Source organism: Pelodiscus sinensis, chromosome 26 (assembly GCF_049634645.1).
Source record: "Pelodiscus sinensis isolate JC-2024 chromosome 26, ASM4963464v1, whole genome shotgun sequence".
Taxonomy (NCBI): Eukaryota; Metazoa; Chordata; order Testudines; family Trionychidae; genus Pelodiscus; species Pelodiscus sinensis.
In genome coordinates, this window is record NC_134736.1 from 14,815,632 (window position 1) to 14,843,615 (window position 27,984).

Consider the following 27,984-nt stretch of genomic DNA (forward strand, 5'->3'; position numbering starts at 1 on the left):
GAGACCATACTGGGATTCACACACTTTTGCATAGTGCTTTGAGATCCTTGGTGGCACTGAGTATTCTTGTTATTAAAAGCATTTTTTCCTGGAACAATCTGCAAACCGAGTGACTCATCCCCCCTCCCCTCCCGACTCCCAGTCTCAGCTCCTCCCCATACACCCCCCGGCTCCTGTGACAACAGAGAAGTCCTTGGTGCCTGATTTCTAGCAGCCTCTGGTGCTATACTCTAGAGTTATATATGTGCGGCAGCTTGCCTTCATAAACCTCTCTGAATACATGTTGCTCATCTCTCCACTCTTAACCACGTTATGGGAGCTGCACTCCTGCTATTTGGTTATGGGGGGGCTCTTGTGTGTGTGGTGGGGGGGGGACATCATTATTTCCACCATTTAAGTCTTCTGCTAAGAGCTGGAGCAGGTGGATTTCCCGCTGAGGCCTCTGTCCTCCAGGCGCGGGGCTGTGAGTGATCTCTTCTGTGTCTCTGGCTGAATGCTGGCGGCCCTTGGGGAGCTCGTCTGCAGGAGCGATCGGCCGTTCGTTTGCACATGTCTCCATTCACGGACAGCTCTCTCTGCACCGTCCTCTCGCTGGGAACGACAAAAATAGGATCGCTGCGGCAAACAGCTTTTGAAGAGAGCTGCACAGAGCCTATTCCAGGCTAGCCAAGACCTCATTGTGCAACACACGCGCTGACTCTGTCTCCACCTCCTCCTCTGGCTTGCTGATGTACTTAAAACCTAGCCCTCCTGTTGCACCAGTCCTGCACCCCCCTCAGCTCTATTGAACTGCACCACTCCTTTTGCTGTTCCAGCCGAGGGACTCTGCCAATGCAGCTCACTCCTGCCATGTAGCCCCCTCTGTTGCCCTGGTACTGAATACACCCCCCATGCATCTCTGCGGCTGCACCGCCCTCTGCAGCAGCCCCCCTCATCTTTTCGTCCTGCATCATAGCATATTATTCCAGCCAGGTACAACACGTAAATTGCACATACAGGCCTCTGAGGCAAACGCTTCAATCTTCTGGGGGGTTGCATCAGGTTCGAGTGGAGTGGGGCAGAGAGTCGCAGGGTTGTGACTCCACCCCTTCCACTGGGGTGTATCTCCCCATCCAGCCATCAGATGGGGCCTGGCCTCAGACCCCCTAGATCCTCTGCCTTCACAAATTAATTCAACCAAAAGGTACCAGGGATGGGGAGTCCTTCTCTGGCAGCTGGTAGGCTCCCCCCAGCACCCTGGCCCTTTGCATCTATGCCATCAGCTCCTCTGTCAGAGCCCTGTGAGCCTAGGGTGGCAGGCAGGAGAAGTTTCTTTCAGCTGGAGCGAGTGCGGGAAAGACACTGAAGGTCAAGAAATGACAGGTAGCGTGGGAGGCAGCAGCTTCCCTCCAGAGAAACCACCTTCGCTGCAAAAGAACCTTCTTATGTCACTTGTCCTGGAGACTTGCCCTGCGGGGCTGCAGAGAGGCTCTACGCTGGCTGATTGGGATGGCAGATCTTGCCCTCGGCTAATTACTAGAGATGTGTGAAGTTTGCATTTCGCAGCGCAGAATGCACCTGGCTTCTCCCTGAGCTGAAACCCCCGTTCTGAAGCGGTTCAACGCCAGTCACGCAGCTGGTCCCCTGCTTCCCAAAGGGGTGGTGTCCCAACGCTCAGAGAACAGGAGAACATTTTCCTGGGAGCCAGACTTTGGGGTGCCGGCCTATCATTGCTGCTCCCTCTTACATAAGAAGGGCCACACCAGGTCAGACCAATGGTCCATCTAGCCCAGTGTCCTGTCTCCAATAGCAACTAGGTGTTTCAAAGAGAATGACCAGAACAGAGCAATTTCAAACGATCCTTCCCCTGCCATCCTGCCCCACTGACAGTCAGAGGCTTAGGGACACCCAGAGGATGGGGTTGTCTCCCTGACCATCTTGGCTAATAGCCGTTGATGGATCTATCCTGCATGAACTTATATCGTTCTTTCTAGACCTCAGTTATACTTTTGCTCTTCATAACATCCTCTGACACTGTGTGTGGCACGAAGATGCACGTTCTTTTTTTATTTTAAACCTGCTGCTGCCTGTGAATTTTCATCAGGGAACCCGTAACTATGTCCCAGAGGGGAAGCTATGTGAGTTAGGGTTATTTGCATAGGGAGGGGAGTGGGGAAAAACCTGTCAATTAAAGTGTCCTTGCTAAATGAGGCTAATAGAGCGTTCTGTAAGTGATGACTTAGCTTTTGACGTCGTTTGGGTGTTAACTATAATGGCCCATCCAAGCCCTTGTATGTTCAAGCCATGAGAGAGAATGTCAGATTTGCATATGAAGGCCAGTTCCACAGATTTGCTCTCTAGTTGATTCCTGAAATTGCTTTGTAAGAGAATAGTCACCTTGAAATCCATTAGTGGGTGCCCAGGCAAGACAAAATGTTCAACAACTGGTTTCTGTGTTTACAAATGGGCCTTAACAAAGATGTTAATTACCTTAACCATTACAAAGATAGCTTCCCCACTTATCACCCCTGATTAGCCATTCATTGACTCATAAATAGCTATTCCCTCTCACCCCACCTTCTGTACTAAATCCGATTTGTCAGTTTAATAATGTGGTCACTTGTTTCATTATATTCCTTTGGTATATATGGTCATGCCAATTCTCTTCCAGAATATGATCTGAGGAAGTGGGTCCGGCCCACAAAAGCTCATTAAACCATCTTGTTAGTTTTTAAAGTGCTACATAGTTTTTCCTTTTGTTTTAGCAAGATCAGACTAACACGGCTACCTCTCTATTACTAGGTTTCTGTGTTACCCTTTTCTGATTTGTGTCCGTTAATCTTTTGTCACAGAGACTGGCCAGTTTGGCCAATATCAATGGCCGAGGGGCATTGCTGGCATGGGATGGGGTAGATCACATTGGTGGACATGCAGTCGTAGGAGCCCCTGATGTGGTGTCGGATGTGGTTAGGTCTTGTGATGACGTTGCTTGTGTAGATTGATGACGTTGCTTGTGAGTGGACAGAGTTGGCACCAGAGATGATTGCAGGGCTGGGTTCCTGGGTGAGATGATGGAGGTGTGCTGCGTGGTTGCTGGGAAGAATTTGTTTCAGGTTAGGGGTGTCTGTAGCAGAGAATTGGCCTGTCTCCCAAGGCCTGCGAGAGGGAGGGATTGTGTTCCAGGATAGATTGTAGATTGTTAACGATGCACTGAAGGGGTTTAAGTTGGGGGCTGTAGGTCAGGGCTTGGCAAAATATGACCTGTGGTCCGGATCCGGCCCACCAAGTCACCAGATCCGGCCCACGAGAGCCTCAGCCGGCTCCCTGCCTTCCCTGCCCCTGCTTGGCACCCAGGCAAGCTGGCTGCTGCGGGGCCATGTGCTTCTGTGAATGCTGAGAGCCCAGGGGAGGGGGCAGAGGCTTCGCACACTGCTCCCACCCACAATGGCTCCCATTGGCCAGTTTCGACCAATAGCAGCTGCCTGTTTGTTGGACAGGCAGCATGTGCAGTGCGCCTCCCCTCCCTCATCCTCTGGGTTCACATGGCCCCTGTAGCTGCTGTGAGCAGTGCAGGGGCGTGGAAGGCAGGGACCTTGGTTAAGGACCCTGCTGGGCTGCTGGCTGGGAGCCACCTAGGTAAGGTCTCCAAGCCAAAGTCTGCCTCTGGCACCCCAGCCCCTCCCTCCCCCTACCCTCTGCCCCCCTCCTGCACCTTTGCTCTGTAACCCAAACCTTCTGCACCCCTGCTCCAGCCCCTAATACACCTTCCCAGACACTTCATCCCCTCCTCCGGTCACAACCCCCTCCCAGACCTTGCACCCACTCCTGCCCTCCTGCCTCGGGTTACAAATCCCTCCCAGACCCTGTACCCCAGGGGTGGGCAAGACAGTTTCCGTGGGCTGGATCTGGCCTGCCAAGCCCTTGGATCTGGCCCACGGCTGCTCTGCTGCTCCCCTGCCCGAAGGCCAATCCAGACCTGAGGACGGGGGAGCACATGAAGTCTTCTCCCCTTTCCCCATCATGGGTGCATGGCACCAGAGGGAACTGCCAACTGTTCAGAACAGCTGCTGGTTCTCTCTAGGCACTATATGCCCCGGCAGGGTGGGGGAGGAGACTTCACGTGCTCCCACACCTCCAGGCCAATCAGGGTCTGCGGGTGAGGGAGCATGCAAATTCTCCTGGCCCCGCCCCTTCTACCTGAGGCCCAACCCCTTCAAAAGTGCCCCCCCCTTCAAAATTTATTGCCCACCCCTGCTGTAGGTGATGACTAGTGGAGTTCTGTTCTTTTGTTTGCTGGACCAATCTTGAAGAAGCTGCTGCTTGGATACTCGTTTGGCTTTCTCAGTCTTATATTGAACACCCAAATGACACCAAAAGCTAAGTATCAGGCACTTACCTCCCAGCACTTTACACACTTTAATTGACAGGGTTTTTCCCTCCCCCTTCCCCTCTTTTTCTCCTTTTTATTTGAAGCTCTGTGTCTCTTGCTCCATATTTGCCTTCTGAAGAAGTGGGCTGTGCCCATGAAAGCTCAGGATACTGTCTCTCTCTCTATATTTTTGGTTAATCTCTAAGGGTACGTCTATACTAGCCTCCTAGATCGATCTAGGGAGGCTAATGAGGGCGACCGAAATTGCAAATCAAGCCCGGGATTTAAATATCCCGCGCTCGATTTGCATGTTCCCGGCCGGTCGCCATTTAAAAATTGACACGCCCGAAGTATCTTCCTGCGTCTACACATGGCAGTGAAACGGGATTCCGATTTAAAGCCCCTAAATCGAATTCGCTGGTAAACCTCATTGCAGGAGGGATACCAGCTAATTCGACTTAGGGCTTTACATCGGAATTCCGTTTCACTGCCGCGTGTAGACACGGGCAGTTATTTCGGGCTTGTCAATTTCTAAAATAGCGACCAACTGGGAACATGCAAATCGAGCGCGGGATATTTAAATCCCGGGCTTGATTTGCAATTTCGGTCGCCCTCGTTAGCCTCCCTAGATCGATCTAGGGGGCTAGTGTAGACGTACCCTAAGGTGCCACAGGATCATTGTTTTCTAAGTGTTTTCCGTAGTTCTGTGGTATGTGAGAGGGTAAATGGGACCTTCCCATGTACTTTCTCCACATCATTCAAGAGTGTATTGCCTGTTAACATATCGCCCCCTCCCAGAGTCACCTCTTTTGTAAACTAGATGGTCCCGGGCTTTTTAATACCCCCTCGTATGGAAGTGATTCCATACCTCTCATCGTTTTTCTTGCTCTTCTCTCAACTTTTTTTCTGTTCTAATGTATCTTTTTTGCGACAGGGCAACCAGAGCTGCACACAGTATTCGAGGTGTGACTGCACCAGGGATTTAATAGTGTTGTTAGAATATTTTCTGCCTTATTATCTATCCCCTTCCTAATGATTCCGAACATTGTTAGCTTTTTCTGACAGCCGCTGCACAGGGAGTGGATGTTTTCAGAGAACCGTTCTCAATAACTCGAAGATCTCTCTTTTGAGTGGAAACAGCTGATTTAGACCCTGTCATTTTGGATGTGTAGCTAGGATTATGCTTTCCCATTTGTATTCCTTTGCATTTATCAATATTGAATATCAACTGCTGTCTTGTTGCGCAGTCATCCAAGTTTGTGAGATTCCTTTGTAACAATTTACTGTCAATTTTGGACTAAACACTCTTCAGTAATCTGCTATATAGTTGAGAGAGTTTGTCTGTTTGCTTGGCTGTGTGTTCAAGAACTCCTCCTAAATAGTAAGAACCATGAGCACCAAATTTGGGAGGCAGCTTCCTCTTCTCAGAACTTAAAGCAAGGTCGGGGATTGGTTGTGCCAGGACAATGGGATGTGCCTGGAATGGGATTGCTCCTCAGAAAACCATACAGAAGAGAGACAGAAGCACCACGTGGTTGAAAGAGGCTGGACGGGGCATGCCCACTGCCTGTTTGAGACTGCCCCAGACTTGAGCCTCCTACTCCCCAGGTGCACGTGTGCACGCACACAGTCCCCTGTCTAGAGACTCTCCTCTCCCCACAATCCTGACCCTGAACCCTCTCCATTCCAAGCCCCCTGCCCTGAGCGCCTCCCTAAGGACCTGAGCAACACTGGCAAATGTGCTAGTTTAGTACATGATTTGCAAACTTTGGGTATGTCTACACTACAGAGTTTTTTCCGAAAAAACTTCAATTGCATCCACACTGCAATCACGTTCTTTTGAAAGAAAATCAAAAGAACAGAGGGGTTTTCTGACATTGGTAAACCTCCTTCTGTGAGGAAGAAGCCTTTTTGCGAAAGCGCTCTTTCAGAAAAAAGGCATGTATGGACGGGAAAGAGAGTTCTTTTGCAAGAAGAAGGAAGGGGAAAAAGCACAGGTGGCCATTCCGCCCATAGTAATCACAGCACACATGAGAGAGCGTCCATTCAGTGTGGACGCGATCTGTCGAAAAAGCAGATCACTTTTTCAATGCACTTTTGCTGTGTGGACACTCTCTTTCGGAAGAAATTTTTCTGGAAGATCTCTTCCGAAAAAGCTTATTCCGAAAGAAGCCCGAAGTCTAGATGTAGCCTCTGTCATCACACAGTTTGCCTCCCACTTTTTCATTTATGAACACGTTGAACAGCATTGGTCCCAGACCAGATTTTTGGGGACCCTTCTATTTAATTCTTTCCATTGTGCAAACCAACCATTTATCCTTATGCTTTGTTTCCTGTCTTTCACTGATCCAGGACAGCATCTTCCCTCTTCTCCCGAAACTGGGACACAGTATCCTATCCCGTCAGGTTATGGTCACTCAGGTGTTTCCGTGGTTACTGGCTTGTTGTTGTAAGTCCAGTGTTGTCATGGTAACAGTAGTGCATCTCAGCAGGCCCATGCCAGCATGTCTTGGCTAATCAAGAGAACGATGGAAGCCAATGGAGCTGATTAACCAGATACCACAGAAATCAGACTCCTTTTTAAACAGGTGGCATTAGTGGGACGCCGTGGGGTGTAGTCAGGCTCTACGTGCACAGGGATCGGGGCTCCCAGGTCCTTTCCAGGTCCAGTGCTTGCAGTCAACGTGACTCCTGCAGACCTGGGGGAGAGACATGAAGCATGAGAAGGACTGTATAGCCTGTTGGTTAGTGCGCTCCCCTGAGAGGTGGCAGATGCTTCCCAGGCAAAGGGGGTACTAGAACAGAGGAGGGGAGTCTCCAACCTCCCAGCAAGTACCCGAGCCTCTGGGCTAAAAGTTACAAGGGGGCTCCTCCCCCCGTGCCAGTTGCTGCGTGGCTCAGATCAGTCGTGTGTCACCCTGCTGTCATGTTACGATGTGTCGCACGAGGCGGCTGTGCAAATCAGAGCACCCTGCCGGGACCTGGCCACGCCCCCCGGCAGACTGATTATGGATCGACTCCAGTGCAAGGACTGGAACGGTGACTGGCAGGGTAACGAGGCATCCTGGCATGGGGCGGTGGTTATTCAGAACAAGCCAGCTCATGCTGGCTTTGCTCAGGGAAAATCCCAGGAACCTTGGGGTTTGCCTCGCTGGGAAGGAGCAGAGATGGTATTTGGGCAGCAGGGCGATGCTGGGGCCGGACTTCACAAGCTGCTTGCCTAGGAGAGGAAGGTGGGTGATACGGGGGGCTGAGTAGCTGGACAGTAGGGCGATGTCACCCTAGCCCTGCCTTGCCTTGCGATGTTGGGGTGCAGTCAGGCCAGAACTCCCCCCGCCGAGCAGCTAGAGCAGAGCGAGGCACCGTGCAGAGCGCTGGACCACGGGAGGGCACGTGGCGGGTGGCAACAGCTTAAAAAAGCAAAACAAAAAAGCCTTGCCTTGTGAAACCTGGACTCGACCCTCCCCTGCCCACGTGTGTACCTAGCGCCCTGTGCTGTATCTTAAAGGGGGGGTGTTTGGTTAAGGTGCCAGGCGTCAGCAGATCAAGGTTCAAATCCCGGCTCTGGTGCTGAGTCTCGGTGACCCTGGGCAAGTCACTTAGGGTATGTCTACACTACCCCGCTAGTTCGAACAAGGAGGGTAATGTAGGCATACCGCACTTGCAAATGAAGCCCGGGATTTGAATTTCCCGGGCTTCATTTGCATAAGCGGGGAGCCGCCATTTTTAAATCCCCGCTGGTTCGAACCCCGTGCAGCGCGGCTACACGGGGCACGAACTAGGTAGTTCGGACTAGGATTCCTATTCCGAACTACCGGTACACCTCGTGGAACTTCAAATCCCGGGCTTCATTTGCAAGTGCGGTATGCCTACATTCCTCTCCTAGTTCGAACTAGCGGGGTAGTGTAGACAGACCCCTCGGCGCGAATGCACAGAGGCGTTTGGGGCGGTGGATGCTGAGTGGCACCACACCTAGAAAGTCCCTGCAAGTCACAAAGCCCCAGCGGTGCTGACGGCCACCGTGGGCCCTGGGGCAAGGTGTGGGGGGGACACTCTGAGCCGCTGGAAGGGGTGGGATTGAGAGTGGTCAGGCCTTAGCACCACCCAGACCACGGTGCACCCCCTGCAGCCCTCAGGGCTGGGCAGAAAGATGCTCTGACGCTCCAGCGGCAATTCAGAGGAGCCCGGGGCTCATGCAGCCGCTGCTGCAATAACAGTGCTGGCAGCTGAGAGATCTGGGCCCCTTTGAATCTCTGGGCCCTGGGGCAGTTGACCCCTTGTCTTCCCCCGTCGGCGGGTCTACAGAGCCTGAGCCAGATGCCTAGGCAGCTACACCGTGAATGAGGCAGACCAGTGCTCAACACAGACGGCCACAAGCCAGCTCTCTGGGTGGAGAGCCACCTGAGCTAGCCAGCCGGAGATGCCAGCAATAGGAGACAGGGATGCTTGGGATGCTCCGCTGCAACCCCTCCCGGGGGGCTAGGGACGTACGCTGATTTAGGAAGAAGCGGTGAGGTGACCCCACATCTTTAAATGTCTCTCGCTCTCCCCCTTAACGTGTCCAGAGGGAGAGACTAGCAGCACGAGAAGGACTGTGTAGCCTAGTGGTTAGCGCCCTCCCTTGAGAGGTGGCAGATGCTTCCCAGGCAAAGGGGGGACTTGAAGGGGAGGTGTCCTGCATCCCAGCAGGTACCCCAGAACCCCCCTCCATACCAGCGGTTTTGGGTGACCTCGCTGTGGGGCCCCGTCGGGTCGTGTGTCGCCCTACTATCGTGTGATGTGTCACACGGGGCTGCTGTGCGGAGCACCCTGCCTGGATCTGGCTACGCCTCTTGGGCAGCTCAGGTGACAGGCCTGTGTCTTTTGAGCTAGAAATGCTGGCTGACTCTCTCTGCCCCGTTCCTGGATGCGAGGCAGTGGAGAGCACCTCCTCTCCCTGTGTTCCCCCGCCCCTTCCTGCCTGCTGTGACGGCCGTGGTGCTGGGTCGGGGCTTGGTTTGCTCTGTCGGACAAAATCAAGCGGGGGGAAGCCCCCTGCTCAAATACAACCGTCAGTCAAGGCCTTGAGTGGTCCCTCCCCAAGCGAGTGACTCCATAGGCTTCAATGGGGCTGTGGCTACAGCACGGGCTTTGTCAGAATAACTCTGATCCCTTTTAAGAACTATACGGTGCTCTGGCCACCAGCTGAGCATCGCTGATCCACGCTGCTGGGTGTTCTCCAGACGGAGCCTCCCCCCTTCACGGGATCTGTCCATCCTACCTTATCCGTCCGTGCATCTCGTCGATCGGCCTGGCACGCAGGGATAGCAGTTATCACGGTCGGACCCACCTCTTGTTGCGTGGGACCATTGCCGGGGAAAAAAACAGTGATCCATCTAGCCCTGCCCAATGTCCAAGCCATTTGCCAAGCAGAACCCATCGCTTTGTGGCGAATTTGCCAGGCCGTGCCAGGGGAGGTCTCCCACAAGAGCAGTTTTGCAGCCTCGGAGACATTCACAGCCAGGGCCACCCAGTAAGCCACGTTCATTCAGTGTCTCTAGGTCTCACGGCGCTTTGTGTGGAAAGGGGCGTGCTTCATGGAGACAGATGACTCGGGAGCCGAGACAATGGTTGATAGACGAATTGAGTTTCTGATGGTCAGGACTATACAGGGTGATGGTTTTGAAAGCCATAGCGAAAGAGGCTGATGAGGCGGGAAGTAGGAAATCCGATTGCGGTCTAACTCAGAAAGAGACTGTTTGGTCTGACTTGGTATTAAGCGTCTTCTTATAATGGGTTAATAAATGGCCAATGGCTGTTTTAAGAAATGATGCATCTGTTGTTTCAGGTTGTTACGGAGTCTGACAGGTCGATCGTTGTGTGTACCCGTGAGGTTTCAGCATTTGTAGCACCTTCTAACGATGTGTTTCTGAGCATTCCCAAATCCCGCCACATGTTTCCATAACATTCCCAGGCCAGTTTGCATCTAGTAACCCTTGATCGACTAGTGCCTGGTTTGTGTTGCTCTCCTCCTTTCATCCCGCGACCCTATGTCTCGTTGTGCTGCAGCATCTTTCTGGTCAAGTTCCTTTTGAGGATCGAATGGGCACCAAATGGCAGCCAGTTGGCTTGCTTTAATAGTCGACCAGAAATGATAGGCGCTAGATGGCCTAGTTTCCTCCTGGAAGCCTAGACGAGGCTTGTTGAGGAAAGCAGCACAAAAGAAGCCCCCGATAAAAGCAGCTCCACAGACTTTAGGGAGGGATTGAAATATTGGAAGCCTCAGGCCGCTTGACTTGAACCCAGCAGGGAGGGGCTAAATCTTGGAGCACTGCAGGCTGGGAAACTGGATTGGTGACTTTGCGGCTTGTTGTCCTAGTCTGCAGTGTATGAGTGACGCCCTGTCCCGGCTCCAGGAGGTGAAATAAAACTTTTATTTCACCCTTGAGAGTGAGAAAGCACCAGTGACTTTTCTCTAAGAAAGCCAGCCCTGTGCTCAAGAACTCCCTAGCCGTTTGGCCTCGGCAGGAGGGCCGGGTTATACGTAACGGACATGTCAGCATCTTCTCCGCACGTACTCCTGACCATCCCTCAGCAGTGCCTCTCGTGTCTGTACCATGCTAATATCGTTTATTAGCCCGTTATTGACCATTTCGAAATGGAACCTTTGGCCTGTGCCCTTCCCAAGGCTGTGACGATTCCCCTTCTGCAGAGCAGCAGTCAAGGGGCTGGCTGGCTCCTGCTCTCAGACTATGCACAAGGAAGCTTTTCTCCCCCATGGATCCCAACGTCAACTGCAGCCCTCGTTGGTAGAGAACAAAAGCTGTGACCTTCTGACCAAAGTGTGTTGGTCCATGTGGAATAAGTTTGTGGTTATCAGCCCCTCCTTACCGGCCATGGGCCCATCAATGAAACAGGCCCGGCATGAACACTGTTTTGTCCAGCATAGCCGATGGGGGGCCAGGACTGGATTCTTGTCCCGCCTTTGCTGTTGATCTTGGGCAAGATACTTCATCTGAGTTGGGGGGGGCTGTGAATACTGGCGTTGCTGGAGTGGACTGGTCTGTGTGGCTCGGCCAATGAATGTCCATAAGGCACTTTGGAATCTGCAGGTAGGAAGGAAGATAGGGGAATATTGTTTGTCGCCCTCGTGGGACAGCGAGGGGAAGGAATGGATGGCCGCCTGCTAGTGGGGGCCGAGAAGCAAGTCCTGTGTTGCATACGCATGAGTATCCGCAGCAGACTTGAGTCTCTCAGGCTGCCAAGCTATCATCTTCCCCACCTTCTTGGCTTGGCAGGTGCTATCTGGGTTTCTCTGCTTGGTGTCCCTTGACGGGTCTATCCCTGCACCCTCTGTATTTTAATAGCCTTCTCCCTTCCTGGTTTTTTCCTCACTTTTATCCCTCATAATCAGAGGATTCCTGCAGTCTTGTGGCTCCTTCCTGTTTTGGGGGGCCGGGTTCCACTCTCCCAACCAGGCATCAGAGAGACTGGTAGCGGCCCTCCCTTCTTGGAGCATGGGCATCCTCCCTCAAGTGGCCCTCGCGTTTTGTGGTGGCTCCTCCCCTCTCCTAATGAGAAGGAGGCTGCTTCTGGGAGGCTCCGCCTCTCCCTTAGAAGGGCTCCCCCCACCAGCACCAATGTCTCCAGATGGGTGGGGGAGATCACAGCATGGATGGCGCCGGCGAGCCATGTGGCAGGTCAGAACGCCCTCTCCATCCTAAGCGCCAGTCCCAGGTCTGGGATCCAGCTAAATGAACGGAAGCATTTCAGCAGGTTCCAGTCCTGTCGGCAGCTCAACCACCCCCTTGTTTACTGTTGAAATAATTACTGCTTTGCCATAATATTAGCTCTGAACCGTGACTCCATACCATTGTCCCCGGAATATTACCCATTTATTATCTCCCAGCAACCCTGGACGATGAACACTAGACTTTGGAGACCAATTGTTTTACAGCAGGCAGGGTCTTGGTGTGCATTGTTTAATGAGGTAAACTACATTATAGCCAGCATTAATTTGGCTGCCGTGCACTCCACTAAATCACTGTTAACCTGTAAATCTGCCACTGTTTTTGACGAGCGCTTCATCACCCGGGGCTGGCGAAATCATTTGTGAAAAAGGTCACTTCCAAGATGGCTCCCTGCCCGTCACAGAGGCAGGGGTGTAAGGGCCTCGTGAAACTCTGGAGAGGAGGGGCATTCTACGCATGTGGCGCCCACGCCATGCTGACCCACAGAGCCCCTTATCAGATGCTCCCAGCTCACTGCTCGCCCTGCGCGGCACAAGGAGATGGGAGATGAAGTGAAAAGTAACGAGCGCGGACTGCGGCAGAAGAGACAGCAGCAAGAAGATAGCAATCTCCAACGCTGTCTCCTTTGCAGCAGGCAAGGGGGCTGGGCGGTATGGGCCAGCCGTGTCTGGATAATGCACCAGGCAAAACAGGCTGTGCAGCAGTTCCCTGAAAGAGTCAGGACATGGGGAGATGGGTCATTAGCTTAACCCTTTCACTCCTATTATGTGGCATGGTTTGCCTAGCTAGCTAGCTTTCATATGCTGGTCTGTCTACAGCGTTCTGTCTATCTGTAGCACGAATAGGGAGACAAGGGGGGGTGAGGTAATACCTTTTATTGGACTAAGTTGTGCTGGTGATAGAGACAAGCTAGCTCTTCTGGTCTGTCTGTAGCCTGCCTGTGAGTGGAAGAATCCGTATAAGAACAAGCACTGGTTCTGAGCCGTTGTTCGCAGCATGCCTGGCACTAAGAAGCAACCCTCTGTGAGCCCTTCCTCCTGCACAGTCGTGTAGGTCCCTGAGGCCTAATGGATCTTGGGGTTGTGGGTTTACGTTCCCATGTGTGCCCCCCACTGAGAAACATTGAAAAAAAAAGTTGGGAAAAAGTCAACAACAGGTCAGGAAAAATGTCTTTGGGGTGGGTCTCAGTGGCATAATGGATAAGACACAGGATTCTGGGTTTGAGCCCTACCCATGCCCCCCTCCTGCCCCTGGAGCTGATGGGGAGCCACCACCAGCTTCTCCAGGGCTGAGCTAAGCCGACCGGTTTGCGCAGTGCGCTATCCACATTACAATATGCATCACAAATAGAGCCCCCTCCCCCAGCCACAAATGGGACAGTGTATTTCTCTGAAACCTCCCGTTTCCAGAAGGGATGCATATCGCCTGTCCAGCCTTGTCACGCCCAGCTTTTCCTCCTCTCCACGGCGGCCAGATGGGCCCCTCCGAGCAGGCAAACTGTTCTGGATTCACCAACATCACGGGCTGATACTCCCCGCAGTGTCACTGTACATACACTCCAGCCTCTTTGAACAGCCCAGCCCCTTCTTTCCTGGACACCAACAACATTCGCGGATTTGCGGCTCCCAGAGAACCAGTGCGCCCCAATTTACCGACTTCCCCTCCAATCACAGCCCTTAGCTATGTGAAAAGAAGAGCAACACTATTTAACAAAGCATGGAGGTGCAAGACGTAGCAAGTAAAAGTTTTGGAAGCAAATGGTAACATGTAAAATCAAATCACAGCCTTCATTCTAGAGCCTAGACTTCGTTGGCAAGGAACTTTGCTGCCTAATGAAACTAAGTGCAACTAAAGGCCTTGCAGCGTATTGCAGGCAGGGCTGAGAGTCACCTTTGCTAAAGCTAGAACTCACTGAGCATTCATCTCCTTGGGAGAGGATCCAGGCTGGACGTCAGCCTTCTAAGTACGCCCCCAAAAGATTCTTTGCTTATCAACAAAACACTCCCCTTGCTGGCGTTGGTTTATTGCTACAACTTTCCTCCCTTGTCCAATGTGCAATTTCCTGCCCCGGGACACAAACAGGCCTCTGTTGTGAAGCAGACAACATTCAGCAGACACGTGACATACCAGAGAGAGAGAAGCGTCTCTTCAGGTATGTCTACACTACCCCACTAGTTCGAACTAGCGGGGTAATGTAGGCATACCGCACTTGCAAATGAAGCCCGGGATTTGAATTTCCCGGGCTTCATTTGCATAAACTGGGTGCCGCCATTTTTAAATCCCTGCTCGTTCGAACCCTGTGCCGCGCGGCTACACGCGGCACGAACTAGGTAGTTCAGACTAGGCTTCCTAGTCCGAACTACCGTTACTCCTCATTCCACTAGTTCGAACTAGCGGGGTAGTGTAGACATACCCTTCCTTCCTGCCTAAGAGGAGCATGCTTGTCCTTCTGGTGACCTGCCATCATTCATGACCTTTAAGAACTTAATTTTCACTGCAGTTACGTAATTCCTTAAACCTCACCCACCCAGACATTTCAGCTATCGGGTTTTGGTGGAGACCTCCCATGCTACCCTTTCATACTTTTAATATGCATACATCTGATCAGGGGGTCTCTGTAAGACTCTGTGTGCACCTTGTGTCTTTGCCAGTTGGCACCAAGATGTTCCTGGGTCAGCCGGTAAAGGGCAAGCTATTTAGGCTAGGTCTACACTGGGGGAGAAACTCAGTTTAAGATACTTAACTCCAGCTATGAAATTAGCATAGCTGGAGCCGATGTACCTGAAATTGAGTTTCTGCGGCAACCCTGCTGTGGGAGGTGGTGGGAGAAACTCTCCCGTTGACTTCCCTCACTCCAGTACTGTGACTTCGTGGAGTACTGGGGTCAAGGGGGAGCCATCAGCATTCCATTTTGTGGGTCCTTACTAGACCTGCTAAATTGAATCCCAAAAGATCATTCTCTAAAGCGTTGATCTCCAGGTGAGTATAGGCATAAGAACGGCCACACTGGGTCAGACCAGTGATCCATCTAGCCCAGTGTCCTGTCTGCTGACAGTGGCCAATACCAGATGCCCCAGAGGGAGGGAACACAACAAGTAATCCTCATATCATCCCTCTCCTGTCATCCATTTCCAGGTTGGCCTTAGATTGCAAGCTCTTCAGGGCAGAGACTTTAGGTTTTCATTCTGCTGCCCATCACCATTGTATCTGGCCATCCTTCATGGGAAATGAGGAGCCACAGCCAAGTGTAAGGTTATGCATTTAGGGATTAATAACAAGAATTTTAGTTATAAGCTGGGGACACATCAGTTGGAAGTAACGGAAGAGGAGAAGGACCTCGGAGTCCTGGTTGATCACAGGATGACTATGAGCCTCCAATGTGACATGGCCGTGAAAAAGGCTAATACGGTTTTGGGATGCATTAGGTGAGGTATTTCCAGTAGACATAAGGAGGTGTTAGTGCCGCTATACAAGGCATTGGTGAGACCTCATTTGGAATACCGTGTGCAGTTCTGGTCTCCCATGTTTAAGAAAGATGAATTCAAACTGGAACAGGTACAAAGAAAGGCCAGTAGGATGATCCGAGGAATGGAAAACCTGTCTTATGAAAGGAGACTCAAGGAGCTTGGCTTGTTTACCTTAACCAAAAGAAGGCTGAGGGGAGATATGATTGCTTTCTTTAAATATATTAGGGTATGTCTACACTAGCTCGTTAGTTTGAGCTAGGTAGGCAAATGAGGGCAACCGGAGTTGCAAATGAAGCCCAGGATTTAAATATCCCGGGCTTCATTTGCATGTTCCCGGGCGCCGCCATTTTTAAATCCCCCTAAGTCCTAACGAACTGCCCGCAGCTAGATGCGGCAGTTGAATGTTAATTCGAACTAATTCCTTAGTTTGAATTAACTGTTACTCCTCGTGGAATAAGCTGGCTAGTAGGAAGTTTAGACTCGAAATTAGGCAAAGGTTTCTAACCATCAGAGGAGTGAAGTTCTGGAACAGCCTTCCAAGGGAAGTAGTGGGGGCAAAAGACCTATCTGGCTTCAAGATTAAGCTAGATGGGTTTATGAAGGGGATGGTTTGATGAGGTAACATGATCTTGGCAATTAATTGACCTTTCAGTATCAGTGGTAAATAGGCCAATGGTGGGAAGATAGGAGTTACTATAGAGAACTTTTTTCTGGGTGTCTGGCTGGTGAGTCTTGCCCGCATGCTCAGGGTTCAGCTGATCGCCATATTTGGGGTAGGGAAGGAATTTTCCTCCAGGGTAGATTGGCAGAGGCCCTGGAGGTTTTTCACCTTCCTCTGTAGCATGGGGCACGGGTCACTTGCGGGAGCATTCTCTGCATTTTGGGGTCTTTAAACCAGCGTTTGAGGACGTCAATATCTGAGATCTAGGTGAGAGGATTATTCTAGAAGGGGGTGGGTGAGATTCTGTGGCCTGCACTGTGCAGGGGGTCAGACTAGATGATCATAATGGTCCCTTCTGACTTTAAAGTCTATGAGTCTACGAGTCTAAGTCCCAAGTGCTCTCAGTTACATGTTTCTGTGAGGTCCATCTTTGTGGTGCTGGAGTCAGCATAATATAAATGACAACAGTAATGACTGCAGATGTCTTGCTTCTGGGCTGGTCCATTTTCAGGCCAATCTTATATCAGGGCACAGTGGAGTGCGATTGTGGGAGTGCCTCTGGCATGGGATGGGGGCGTGGATTCTACCTCTCCTGTCTCAGTGCCCTGGACAAAAACGACTTTGGATCAGTCTTTGCCGGGATTGCCACTTCCAACCCAGGGATTCCGCGGCCACCTTCTCCTTTATGATCACCCAACCTAAATGAAGCTTTGGATGCTCTGAAGGCTGTTTCCCCCTTCCCCCCGCATTATAGGAAGAGAGGGAAAAAACGGAGTTTGAGCTTCCCCGATTTCCTTCCCCGCTCCTTAGCAATCAGCGCGGCTGAAAATGGCGACCGCGTTCCCCCTGTAAATGCGGTGCGTTGTATCCGCGGCTTGCTCAGGCTTGCGTGCCATTCTTCGGGCACTGGGAAGCAGAGGAAGAGCAAGGGATGGCAGTAGCTGAGATTCAAGAGATCTCCACACACATTAAAACCTTTTATCAGCCTCTAATAGCTGTGCAAACTAATTATATTTTGGCCAAACTTTACCAGCGACTCCCTTGGGGTATTATTATAAAATGCTGCGCTGTGGAATCGTGGCCCCATTCTGTCAACACCAGGATGCCTCAGCTACAGCAAACTCAGCCCCGACTCATCGTCACTGCTGGGATGAGCGTTGCATACGCTGTGGCCGTAGCACTCAGGGCGGGCGGGAGCACAGCTGTATTGTGACATGTGGCCCAGGCTCGTTAAGCCACGTAGCTAAGGGCAGGGCTGGGAAGGAAGGAAAGCCAATGCCGAGTTTTCTTGTACAGCTCCCATTTGTCTGTCTCATTCTCGGCCTTCCCCCAGCCATTGGTTATCGGCTGTGTTCACTCTGTAGCACGGGGGTCGGTTTACAAGTGGTGGGGGAGAATGGTAGTGTTCCCCCAAATCCCAGCCACAAACTGAGCACCACTTATTTGTGACACCACAATGAGACTGTGCTCCAAGTAGGTAGTGCAGATCGTGGTGTGTTAGGTGCATTGGTGAAACAGCAGTGCCAATCTTCAATTGGCGTCATTAGGTTTCAGAGTGAACATATCACTTAGCTGAATAGGGACCATTCCACACCTCTCTGAGCTACAATTTCAGACAGACTGCAGCTCAAGACAGGCCTATATGAAAAAGTCAGGTCACCTCAGCTACACTGCTCAGTGGTGTGAAAAATCCACACCCCTGAGTGACATAGTTAAAGCACACTAATCTCCTACACTGACGGAAGAATTCTTGTGCTGCGCTGCTGTAGCTGTTGCCGTGCAGACGTGGCATGAGGCAGACAGCCCCATGTTGGCTAGCAGGTGTGCATTGAGTGGGTTTTGTTTGCAAACACGAAGTTTAGGACCTGATTTTTACTGGTGATTTGGCCTCCTTGCCCTGTTCAGATCAGAGCTGGGGCTGCCAGGCACTAGGATCAGGGAGCCCTATTGACTCCAGCTGGGGCTCAGTGGAGAGTCTCTCCCAGCCTTTTTCTTTTTACAAGGAGAGCTGAGTTTCCGGCACCCAAGACGATGCCCCCGGCTTGCTCCCAGACCTCCCTTGAGGTCCTTGCCCGTCTCTTCCCTGTGGTTCCATGAACGTGGGCTTCAGGGCTGGGCCCAAGATGTGACAAGTCGAAGGCTATGGTGTGACGGCACATCGGGTACCCCCCCAATCCTGCACCCCGTCTGCAGCAAGATGAGACTCCGCCAACCAGTAGTATAGAAAGGGTTTATTGCTCCTCCAAGATACAGCACAGCAGAGATTTCAGGAGTCAGGGCCAGGATGCCTCAGACCCCTTGGGTTAGGGGGTCCATTGTCATCACTAGACCCTCAGCTAAGGCTGCTTCCTTCATGTTTTCCAGCCAGCAACTGCCCCTTCCCCGGAAACCTCACTTCCCTTGTTCCCTGCCTGCCCTCAACTGGTCCGACAGGTTGGGTCTTTTTGCCTACCTGACTTAAGTCAGCCGTCCTGCTGGGCAGTGCTACAGGTACCAGCCAGTAGGGGTCACCCCCAGCCCACACAGCCACCAGTGGATCCCCAGAGGATATAGCCTGCCCACTACATCACATATGGGCTATGTCTAGACTGGCAGGATTTTCCGCAAATGCTTTTAATGGAAAAGTTTTTCCGTTAAAAGCATTTGCGGAAAAGAGCATCTAGATTGGCACGGATGCTTTTCCACAAAAGCACTTTTTGCAGAAAAGCGTCCGTGGCCAGTCTAGACGCGGTTTTGCGCAAGAAAGCCCAGATCGCCATTTTCACCATCGGGGCTTTTTTGCGCAAAACAGTTTTTAGCGTCTACACTGGCCCTGTTGCACACAAGCATTTCCAGAAAAGGGCTTTTTCCTGAGCGGGAGCAGCACAGTATTTGCGCAAGAACACTGACAATCTTACATGACATCGTCAGTGTTCTTGCGCAAATTCAAGCGGCCAGTGTAGACAGCTGGCAAGTTTTTCCGCAAAAAATCCCTGTCATCTGCTGCCCAGGCTCATGGGCTCCCATGACTGGCTTGTCAGATTCTTGACTCCTTTCCAGTTGTCACTCGTTACGCCGCGGGCGGGGAAAACCCCTCAGGCCAGGGGCTGATCGGGCGAGCGAGAGATGGGCCTGCGACGGGCCGGGAGATAGGCAGTCCCCGAAACACCTCCTCACCGCTTCCACCCGCCCGCTGGGCCCCTGCTGCCTGTGGGCCGGGGTGCACAGCCTGTCTCACTCGGGGGGCTGGGAATAGCTGTATGTGCTGACTCTAAGCCCTGCGTGCGTGTCCTGCGTTGGGGGTCAGGGGATGTGCCCCTCTCTGTAGTGCCCGGCCAGCACAGCTGGTCACAGTTAGGTATTAATATCAGAGGAAGATCCTGTACTGCCAGGCTGGGGGTTTGATGAGTGGGAATCCCCCTGCTTTGGGATTCCACTCCCCCTGGCCTTAGTACTCTAGGTCTGTTTTCTCTTGGCCAGCCCCTCGCTTTGCTTTCCCCACAGTCCCGCGCCCGAGAGCGCCTAGCAAGCATGCTAATCCGTTGCAGCCCACCTTGGGCCTGTTTGCATCCCAGCACGAGGCCTGCTGCGGAGGCTAGCCCCGGGCAAACCATGGCCTGTCCCCACGACCTGCAGCGTTGGGCCCGGTGGGAGGGCCAGACTCCCGTCCCTCCCCCATCCTTGGCCTGCCTGAGGACTCTGAGCTTTTGCTCTGCACAGATTGCTGGCTAATGGGGTGGAGCTAGCTGGAGTGCTTTCTATTAATGGAGCAGAATATAAACAGAATAAAGTCTTCATTTCCCAGGCTGTGCCTTCATTATTAATATACTTTACAGTTCACGGGTTCTTCATTCGCTTCCATGTTTTCTCAGCTGGGGTAATCGGCACCTCGGCGTGAGAACAGTCATCACATTTCTGTTTCCAGTTGAGTGTGCGTCCAATTCGCCATGAAATGGTCTCTCCACCGTGACTCTGAGGTGCACGGGGAGGGTGCTCAGTCCCTTTCGGGTGCGCGGAAGCAGGGAGGGCTTGCCTGGGGCATGGATGCGAATCCTGCTCCTCGCCCGAGTGGTGTGGAGAGACGGGGTGACGAAGAGAGGCAGGCCTGAGGTTCCTTGGTGACTGCTGGGGAGCCCACAGCGAAGGGTGGAAAGCGCTGAGGGGTGAGAAGAAAGGGACTGCGGCAGAGGCAGAAGCTGGATGGAGGGAGAAACGAAAGCGAGAAACAAGTGGGATGGGGAAACGAAAGAGAGAAAGGTGTGTGTGGATGAGAGTAGGAACGTGAGAGGGGGGCAGGGAAAAGACGGGAAAAAGAGAGTGGAGAGGGGGGAAAAGGGGCCATTGCCATGGCTGGGATGAGAACCCAGGTCTCTTGAGTTTACCAGAGCCAGTGGGATACTTAAAAAAATGGCCTGAAATGTTTGCATCAGTTCATAAACAATGAATTGAGCCATGCATGGGCCCCTTCCACCAGTGTTCACACCAGGCCGGACGGGAGCGATGAAAGTCCTTTCCTCGGGCCATGGCGATGGGCTCCTGTACTCATTCAGAGAGGAGACACCTCCACCTGCCGCTGAGCAGGCCCGGGGCAGGGCACCAACCACGCTCCAGAGGCAAAGGGTCTCCCGGATGTATTTGAGATCGGGTCCGTTTTGAGTGTGTGCGCACGCTCAGGCTAGCACACGCAATGGCAGTGCATTCTGTGCATGGGTACACATGTGAAAAGTGGTGTGGATCTGGATTAAAATCAGGATCAGCTCCTGGATACATGATGGCTGAAAAGAGGCAAGGTTAGTATGTGGAATAAATTGCTCTGAATTAGTCCCAGTCCTCAGCTGTACAACCTGTATGGTGCGCAACAGATGGAGCCTCAGACCCAGAGGCTAAGGAGTATGACAGCTGAGTGTGAGAACAGTATTGTGTCTGTGCGTGTGTGTGCTGGCATGTGTTTGTGTGTGTTTGTGTACTCATGTGTATTTCTGTAATATTATGTATGCATGGACTCTGTGTGTGCGCGCGCAGGTGCACACATCTGTGAGAGCATGAACTTGTGTGCACATCTGTGCTCATGCACTTGTGGGCACTCCCGTGCACAGAGCTGTGACTGTGTGAGGAGTGGGTGTGTACTCACATAGGTGCAGAAAGTGCAAGTGCTTTGACACCTCCCATTCCAAGGAAGTGAGGGTAAAGCCACATCTTCACTCGCCAGACTGGAAATCGATCTTCTGGCATTTGATTTAGAGGGTCTAGTTAAGACCCACTAAATCAAATGCTGAGGGTGGCTCCAGTTAGTGCCTGTATTCCTCACAGTCGCGAGGAGTAAGGGAAGGGAGCGTTTGATCCTGTCGGCCTCCCTCTGTGAAGATGGCACCAAGCCAAGTATTTTATGTAGCTGGAGTTGCCTTAGCCCAACCTGCCAGGTCTAGTGTGGACCTGGCCTAAGAGGCAGCGGGTGTGTTCAGAAGACAGGACAAGAAGTCGGGGAGTGGCCAAGCATATCATTGGGAGGCCATCACCCTGGAAATGGATGTTACTCACTGCTCGGGGGCACTTCTCTCTGGGACTCGTTTCCCATGAGTGGGGCCTTACGGCTTGTAAATTGCCCGCAGCCATGCTGCCCAAGGAGTTAGCACTTTGGGATTGCGGGCACCTCGAGAAAGCCAGCTGAGAGCGGTGGCTGGCCAGGGCTCCGCCCAAGGGCAGTGCCAGGCTGGGGTCCCCTCCCTCTTTTCCCCCTCGGGCTCTGACATGCTTCCTCTGCGTGTTTCATTTGGATCACGCCGGCCTACGTTGTGCCCTGCAATGTGCTTCTCCTCCCTGGGCTTGCTGCGGGAATAGGGTGTCCGCTGCGGATGACTGGGGAGGAGTCAGGCCCTGGTCTTTGAGCAGCGTGAGCCTGTCTGGGTTTGGAAGCTAAGCGGTGTTAGGCTTCATTCAGCACTTGTATGGGAGACCGCCCAGGAAAGCGCTCGGTGCTGCAGCAAGCAGGGCGGCTGTGTTGGCCTAGGGTCTGTTCCCTTGGAGGCAGCGCTTTGCGGTGGGGGAAGCGAGGAGACCCTGGTCCTTGGGGGGCACTCAGCCTCTTGTAGTAGTGGCTGAGTCGGTTTGGTTGTACGCGCTTGTCTTCCTTTGCCTCTGACGCTGCGCCGGGGGAGGAGGGGCTGCCCTGCGCGGAGTCTGCAAAGCACCTTGTGCTTCCTCCCGGATGAAAGGCGCTGCTGCAAGATCAGATGTTGGGAGGATGAAAGGAGGAAGCTGCCTTTCAGCGCTGGTGGGCCCAGGGCAGGAGGCTGGGAAGTGGCAGCAGGGTGTGGGGCAGAGGTCTCTGCAGCAAAGGCATTTCCAGAGCGGGAAGCTGCGAGAGCAGAACTGACAAGTGTGGCCAGGGAGAGGGGAAGCAGAGAATGGGAGGGAGGGCTGGATTCACACAACGCTGACGGGCCCTTGCTGGCATTGGAGTGGGGAAGCTCTTGCAGCATCTGTGGGGCAGGCTGGCTGGGCTTCTGAGATGGAAGCAAGGAGGGGGACTGGCACCTGGGCGGCCTAGCACGGTAGAACCTGTTTGATCGCCTGCTGGTGGATGTCCAAGGACTGATGCTCGCGCTGCATCCACAACAAGGCAAGCCCCGGCCTGCAGCAGGCTCTCTAGGGATGAGAGGTGTAGCCAGCCTTCCTGGCCCAGCTGCTGCGGTTCTGCTGGGATTCCCAGGGATGGTGTCCGTTGCTGATGATTGTCTAAGGACCCGATCCTCAAAACGTTTTTCGGTTCCTCGTTTCCAGCGAGGTTAAGTACCTTTGTGGATCCAGGCCTCCGTGACTTTGGTGCAGTGGAGCCTTGTCCACTGGGAACGAGTCTGAGAACCAGCCTGCACTTTCAATGCCGGTTTGAGATGGCGATGGCGAGACATTCCAGTTGCTACTCTGTTGAGGCCTGGATTTGACCGCGAGGGGCGGGGAGTGCACTGTGACTTACCCCGTACAACTGCCCCTGGTCATCCGGCAGTGTCAAAGCAACGCCCAGACTGTATAATTAGAAGGAATAATTTTCCCTGCCACTGAAAGGCAGCCACCTCTGGGGTGGAAGAGGCAGCTGCAGTGCAGGGCGAGGGAGTGAAGAATTCTGTACTGAATTGGAACTGCTGGGAGAATTTGAGGAGGAAGATTGTGGCAAGGAGGGATCTAGACATCTGGGGACGAGGCAAGGCCTTTCAGTTGGCCCTCACATATAAGTCGGTGCATGCAGTCATCTCCCCTGCAAGAATGGTGATGGGAACTCGGTGTGCAAAGCGGGGAGGGAGGCCTTTTGAGGCTTGAAGCCAGACTGCTTGGAAATGTGGCCGTTGGTTCTTCTCCATGCTTAGTATTGTCTCTCTCTTTTCATTCTCTCCAGCACAAGCTTGTCGTTCCCTTTCTTTCATCGCTTTCACATTCTCTCTTTCAGACTTGCACTTTCTTGTGGTCACCTTGCCCGCGCTAGGGATGTAAGCGAGTAGTCGATTCGTTGGCTGCCTGATGAGCCTAGGCTTATCGATAGTCGAGTCGACTGTTCGCATTCCCCCTCTTGCTGCCTCTGTATCAGAAGCAGCTGGGGAGGAAGCAGGTGCCGGTGCTGGGGGGAGGAGCCGGCTTAAAAGCCTGTTCCCCCCAGCACCATCTCCGTGGTGCTGCCTGTCCCCCACATTGGGGGAACGAGGGAGGCTACATTGTGAGATTGGGGACCCCCTGCAGACAGAGGCTGCTGGACCCGACGCGAGCCAGGCTTGCACAGTCTCGGCTCACGCCGGGTCCAGAACCGCTGCGGCTCTGCAGTTTAAATGTAATAGGAGCCGGGTGGGCTGCCTGCCTTACCTCACACACTCATGCCCTCTCTCATGGGTTTTTCTTTTCCTCCCCCTGTCACATTCACGTGCTTCCTCTTTCCGATTCCCACCCCTCTTTCCTCCTGCTCTGGGTCGGCACGGGCTCCCACCCTGCCAGAGACTCTGGGACCACACTTTGACACTGCTCGGTCCCTGGCAAGGGGATGCCATAGCCCAGAAACGCCATGTGCTGTGGCTGGGACAGACTCAGGCATGTGCTTCCCCCTCTTGGTCCCTTTTCAAGCCCCCTCCTCCCCCCAAAATAGCCTCCAGGACATCGGCACAAAGGAAAGGAGAAAGGACAATCAAACGAACTTCTGAGCCCGTGCCCAGCTGTGGTGATAATTGCCCTGCGCGGGAGCTTTAACGTTCCCTTTTGCTTCCCATTCTTCGCTGAGACAGATTCCGCCGCAGTGTCCTGCACTTCAGGAGGGGAAGGAAGGAGAAAATTGTCCATTTTTCTCCCATCTTCTCTCTGTCGAGTTGAGATAATAATAGTCTTTTTCTGATCCCGTGAACTTTCCCATCTGCTTGGTAAAACAATGGCAATTCTTTTTCCTCACGGTCTCTCTCCCTTCTTGTCTTTTATTTTTATCCTCCTACGCTATAATTTAAAGCCACAGCAGTGCTGGAGCCTGTGAGAGGGTTGTTTCCCCCCTCGCTTTAATACACCGCTGTTATTTAAAATGGCCTTTCCTCTTGGAGTAACATGTTCCTCCCCCTCGCACACACCTCTGCCCACCTCGGGAGCAGTAGAGCTGGCGCCTGGCGCGACGCGGCTGCCATCAGGGGAAGGCGCGAGGCCCGGCGGGGTCTCCAGTCGGCCTGTTTTTCATTTCTTGAGAGTGTTTGCTTTGGAAGACCGGCGCGGCGACAAGCCTGTCTCGCCGCTTCTCTGGGGTCTGGATGCGAGATCGAGACATGGATGGGGAAGGGGGGGAGTGGGAGAAGCGAAGGTCTGTGAACGTGGTGGGCTCTCAAAGGCCAGGCCCACAAAACGGGGAGGTGGCTATCTTCAGTAAAAGCCAGCCAGACCGGGCTCCCCGGAGTAGCTCTGCCAACGGCCCCCAGTTCCCCTGGCTAGCTCCTTCCCATCCCGGCATGCAGGTCCCCCAGTACAGCCGTGCGGGCAGCTGGTCTGGTGTTGCACTCTATCCGGACCTGCAGCCCTTACCCACACTCTCATCACCATCCTCCAGGTCTGCCCCTCAGTGCTGGCAGCCAGCCCCAACCCTCGTCCCTTCCTTCCTCATCCCCAGGCTGCTGTCAGGGTCTGTCTACACAGCAAAGTTATTTCTAAATAACTTTCCTAGCATCTACACAAGCCAACTGCTATTTTGAAATTAATTCGAAATAGTGGAGAGTTTATTTCGACATTGACAAACCTCATTCCATGAGGAATAGCGCCAATTTCGAAATTGCTATTTCGAAATAAGCGCTGTATAGATGCTTATTTCGAAATAGGGGGGTCCAGCCCTTTCCAGGGTGCCCTGCTGGCCGCCCTGGCCACAAGGTAACGTCTGACCTGATGCCTTGCCAGAACCAGTTCCATCTGGCCTTAAATGCAATTCAGCGTCCAATCAGTGTGGACGTGCTATTTCGAAAGAGCAAAAAGCTATTTCTAAATGCATTTTGTGTGTAGACGCGTTATTTCGAAGTGAGATATTTCAAACTAACGCTGTCGTGTAGACATACCCTCAGTGAGCAGCAATACGCCAAGCGAGCCTCCGGAAACGGAGACATCAGCAGCCATCCAGCACGTGGGGCAGGGCGAGGCCGCTGGGCTGGAAAATAGCGTGTCTGAACACATCGAGACGGGCTGGACGCGATGGAGCAGGGACGATGCTCAGCCCCTGTTTGAAGTCGGATCCTAGAATCCCAGGGCGGGCGGAGACCTCAGGAGGCATCAAGTTCGGCCCCTTGCCCAAAGCAGGACCAGCCCCGACTCTGTCGTCACTTGCTTGTCCCCACCGGAATGGAGATGAGTTCTCCACGGGGCAGAGAGAGGCGCCAGCAAGCAGCCCCGACCCCCAGAGGGCTCCGCCATGGGGCTTAGGCTGGTTGAATTCGGAGGGCAGAGCGTGATGCAGATTAGAGGGGAGGTTGCATCCCAGGAAGCTCAGAGTCGCATTAAGGTTGCCACCTTCTGCCCGTCAATTCCAGGCTGCCACATGGTACTTAAGTAGCCCCCCCTCCTCCTTTACTGCCCCCCCAGGAGTGGGCATGGAGAAGGGGGAGGCGGCATGGCGCACACATCGGTCCCCGCCGCCCCCCGAGGCACGGCGAGTCACCGCGTGGGCCCTTCATCAGGGCTTTGCCACCTCGCTTTATTTTAACACTTGTTCCCCGTCTTATGAAAAATTGGAAATTTATCTCTAATCAGCCCTTGCCTTGGCTCTCTATCAGCTCCCCCTGCTCCCTCACTTCTTCTCATTTATTTCTGACAGGCATCATGTAACAAATTCCTAATTTGACGAGCTGGATATATCCCGCAGGCGAAAGCGCAGAACCGAGATGTGCTGCTACCATTTAGTTACCGCTTCTGAATTCCCCAGCCCCTGGAGGGGGGAGTGGAATAAAAATATCCACCCCTCTGAGCAGCCTCCCCGTAGCCTGCGCTGACAAAATCCTCACAGGCCTGGAAAGGGGGAAATGGCAACCCGGGCGCTGGGTGTGGAGTTCCACCCTGCGAGGAGCCTCGCGGCGCACTCAGGGCACTGCTGCAGGGAAGTTCGCAGCACGGAAGGGCTGGTTGGCACAGTCGTGCTCCCGGGAGAACGTCCCGCTGCCTCTCAAGCAAGGGGTGCTCAGTACCGTCAGCTTGCCCAGCTAAGCCAGGGTGGGCCTGGGCTAGTTTTGAGGTGCCGGGTGGGATAGCGGGGGTGACTCAATAGGAGACGCACCAAGTCCTGAGGCAGGACCGAGTCCGTACCCCAGCATGGTCTTGCGCTACCGTGCCGAGGGGCATGATGCTTCTCACTGCAGGGTATGATGCAGGCAGGGCCGCAGAGAGGCCCCCGGGGGTTAAATGATGGAAGCGCAGAAGCGTCCTGGGCAGTACGGCTGCTTCGGGGGTAGCAGTGACTGGGCGTAACACTGATTCTTCAAGCTCGTCATTGTCAGAGATGCAGGACTCCCTTAGCTGCCCTGGCCAGCCACAGGTGCTGCAGGAGCCCCAAAGTGCCTTCCAGCAGGCTCGCTGCTTGTGACCAGACTTTTCAAACAAGGCGTTGCTGGGCGCTGTTGGACAGCAGCAGCGTTCCGCCCCAGAGGGAGCTGCATTCTGCTGGGAGGAAGAGATCGCTGCCTATGGCTGGCAAGGAACTTTGTGGGCTCTCTAATGTTCAGTTGCTAGTCATGTGTGTGACTTATGTCTCCCCAGCCTCCCCTTTGCCCTTTGATTGGATTATTCATGTGCAGAGAGGCAAGGTATAGAAGCAGTGGGGGACCAGGAGTGACTCAGGCCTGCGTCTGGGGCTAGGTCCTATAGTCTCAGCCTCTGCTCTCAGGCTGGTTTCGATAACCGGGTTTGGTTCTTTAAAGGATTTGAAACCACAGACAGAGGAATGCTTCTTTTTAGGGTCAAACAAAGATTTTTTATTTTTTCTATTTACTTTATAATTAATTTTTCATTTAAATCAATTCACTATCTTTGATTCTTTTCAGACCGTGTAATATACAAATAAAAAGTAGAAAAACTGTACAGTTAAAAAAACAAGAAATAATAACTTCTTCTAAAGATATACCCTCCTGATTTACCTTTAAACAATTTATGGAGTTAACAAATATATAATACTCACGTTAAGAAAGACAGAAGCATTGCGTAGATTCAGGAGATATTCTTTTCTTTGTTTTTCCTTTTTTTTTTTTTTTTTTTTTTGGATTTTTCGTTGCAACTTACAACCGGTGTTGTTCCCCTTTCGGAGCTTATGTGCAGCAG

At 52.9% G+C, this 27,984-nt stretch overlaps 1 protein-coding gene and 1 long non-coding RNA gene across 6 annotated transcripts in view; one reads left to right on the plus strand and one right to left on the minus strand.

Annotated features, from left to right (window-relative positions):
• The window catches only part of NTM (neurotrimin), a 738,537-nt gene that overhangs the window by 643,510 nt on the left and 67,043 nt on the right, over window positions 1-27,984 (plus strand). The window lies entirely within an intron of this gene.
• On the minus strand, window positions 207-27,984 carry LOC142820463 (uncharacterized). Its single transcript, XR_012897696.1, has 3 exons — window positions 27,845-27,984; window positions 6,659-7,047; window positions 207-591 (listed from the first exon to the last, which is right to left on the minus strand). It is a non-coding gene; the product is annotated as an uncharacterized LOC142820463 (long non-coding RNA).